This window comes from Peromyscus californicus, unplaced genomic scaffold, assembly GCF_007827085.1.
Source record: "Peromyscus californicus insignis strain IS unplaced genomic scaffold, ASM782708v3 Scaffold_6__1_contigs__length_162567912, whole genome shotgun sequence".
Lineage (NCBI taxonomy): Eukaryota > Metazoa > Chordata > Mammalia > Rodentia > Cricetidae > Peromyscus > Peromyscus californicus.
In genome coordinates, this window is record NW_026294584.1 from 30725497 (window position 1) to 30728693 (window position 3197).

The window sequence follows — 3197 nt, forward strand, 5'->3', positions numbered from 1 at the left end:
GGTGTTTTATCACAGCAACAAAAGTAATCAATACAGAAATTGGTACCAGAGTGGAATGTTGCTATGAAGAACATAATCTTTTTTTTTTTTTTGAATGTCAAAGCCTTTAGAACTTTGAACTAGGAAAGTATTTGAGCACTGTAAGCAGAGCTTAAAGGACCATTCTAGTAGGAACTTTGGAGACATAAGTGCTGAGAGTAACAGGGGTGGTGGAGACTTGGTCCATGAGGTTTGAGATGCAAATAATACTAGCAACTGGGCTAGACGCCACTCCTGTGTGATGTTTTAGCACAGAATCTGGCTGTTTTCTGACCATTTCCTGATTGGTTACATGAAGCTGAATTAAAAAGTAATAGAGTAATTTCTTATGTTGAGGACACTTTAAGGCAGTACAATATTGAGTCTGTGGAATCCTTATTACTGATAGTGCTTCTGTAGCTCTACAATGAAAATGATCACATTGGGAGGGAAGAAATACACGTTCAGTTTGGTGAGAAAAAGGACACTGAGGGCCACTATTATTGAACAGGAGAAAAAGACCCATAGGCCTCCCCTGGGTGTTTAAAAGAAAACGTGGGCCTCCCCAGCACCTTGTGGCACTGGGTGGTCAAGTACTATTATGGTGAGCAAATATATGATAAGGTATGGGAGGAGAGAGAGAGAGAGAGAGAGAGAGAGAGAGAGAGAGAGAGAGAGAGAATGGTTCATATCCTGTGGAGAGAGGCAGATCTAGAGGTGAAGGCAGTGAGGAATGGGCTGAGGTAGATGGCCTGCTTGCCACCTGGGACCATGGTGATATCTAGGCCTGAACTGCTGCCAAGAGCCATGTATGGATCTGTGGCCCTGCAGCAGCAGTGGTCTGTGTTGATGTCCATGGCTTCTCTTACCACCAAAGACAAAGAGGATAGGGCTGCACAATGTGGGTCCTGCCCCTTACTGGTTGCAACACTAGGGAAAACTGGCCCTGCCCCTCATCCATTGTAGTACTTGAGAGAGTGGGTCCTGCACCTTGCCTGGGCAACACAAAAGAGCTGACCCTGTTCATGGGGCATGGGCAAGCTGGCCCTGAGGGTGTGAGAGTGGGAGACCTGGTCCCACCTCCTCATCTGCCATGTGGTGATGTGGGTGAGGAAAAAATGCCTTCTGCACCTTGCCTCCCATCACCTGTGGCAGGCAAGAGGGCTGATCTTGTCCCTTACCAGCTCAGCACTCCGGAAAGCAAGCCCTGCACCTTACCTGGTCAGCAGAATACAGCTGACCCTATTGACAGGAGCATAAGTGAGCTGGCCCTGAGAATGTGAGCGTGGGAGATCGGGTCTCACCCCTCATACAGCATATGTTGGTGTAGGTGAAGGAGAGATCCTCCCCCACACTTCCTGTGGCAGGTGAGAGAACTGGCACAGAGGTCATGGGAGTGGGAGAGCTGTTCCTGACCCTCAACAGCTGCAGGACTCAGGAGACTGGTCCCTATACCTCACTTGGGCAACACAGTAGAGTGTTGGGGTTTCCAGACTGAATGGCAGAGACTGGCTGGAAGCCAGCAACAGGGTGAAGCAGAGCTGCGGGGCTTCCCTAAGGGCTACTGTGAAGCAGCACACTGAGGATGCAAGTCCACTGGTAGATCAGGTAATAGAGCCAGGTGCAGGGGCCACTACTGGCCATGGCTGGGTTTCCTCCAAGACCCAGGGTGCTGAATGAGAACTGCAGCAAGGAGGTACCTTGAGCCCCTGTGATGTAAGGCAAATTAGAGACCTTAGGCCTCAGGACACTGGGGTCTCTAGGCAGGTGAGCCAGAGATGGGAGGCCCAGACAGACTGAAACTGCAAAAATCTAAACTCGATGGAGCCAGCAGCCAAAGCTGTGAAGCTTCTGTTTGCTGGCAGCAAACAAATGCATGGCTCCTTTAAGAGACAGCTTCCTGGTTCATGCTGACTGTATTGAAAGTTTTTTCAAAGAGGTCTGCAGTGGCCCATCTAGGGTGATGCCACCTTCACCCTGGGGCAGATTTCCTAGAGGATGGTTACTGGCCACAAAGTGCCTCTGTAGCTGAGAGTGAAGTTTCAAAGACTCTTGTTTGAACTGGGTTGTTGTATTCAAGGGAACTGCAACAAATTTTTGGTTGTGGGTTTCTTCATATTTGAGAATCTGAGCTTTACACTTCAGATTCATTATGATTTGGACAGCTACACAAAGACTTCAGGGCAGCTGGAGAACCAGGCCCTGATCTTGATTTTCAGTAGAAAACATAAAGACTGGTATCAGAACTTGCTTTTTGAACTTTTTGAACTTTTCAGACTGCAGAAATGGAACAGTTTTGAATTCACTTATGCATATATACTGTCATCAACTGTGGTGATTCATGAACCATTTTCTGCAGGAATGTACTGATGAGTCAGAGATATGATAAAGTTTTTACTGCTGGACTGGAGCAGCTCAAATGCAAAGGCAAGTTCTTGTTCTTTGTATGGATAATGTTAGCCTGTATTAATGTACTCTATGTATTGTTAGCAAGAAATACAAAAAGTTCTATTAAAAAATTGCTTTTGGGCTGGGAGGTGGTGGCTCACACCTTTAATCCCAGCACTCAGGAGGCAGAGCCAAGCCTCTGTGAGTTTGAGGCCAGCCTGGTCTACAGAGCAAGATCCAGGACTGGCACCAAAACTACACAGAGAAACCCTGTCTCAAAAAAAAAGAAGGAGAAGAAGGAGGAGGAGGAGGAGGAGGAGGAGGAGGAGGAGGAGGAGGAGGAAAGAAATTGATTTTGGATGTGTCTGAAGTTTAGGAAATGTAAATAGTTCTATTAAGAGTTTGCTTTTGGATGTAAGTTTGTGAGAATTGTAATTGTGTATATTAATATTCATACTATAACTATGATGTTAACCTGTTAATGTTAATGAGCCATGGTATGTTGATGCTAAGGAGTCAGGAGTTTACTGATTTACTTGATGTGGTTGTATCAGGAGTTTATTGATTTAAAAAAGGTTTGAGGCAACTAAAACTACTGAAGTCACCTTAGACCCATTTAAAAGGGCCATTCAATCTTGATCAACCTCTACTCCTTCACTAGGAGGTACAGCAGCCATAATGAGTAAGTGTATAGCTAATGATTATTCCAGCTACTTGCAAGCTCTTAGTGGAAAGCTGGTTCTGAGCTGCATAGAGTTAAGCTCTGAACCCTCACTGAGATCTTTATGTTA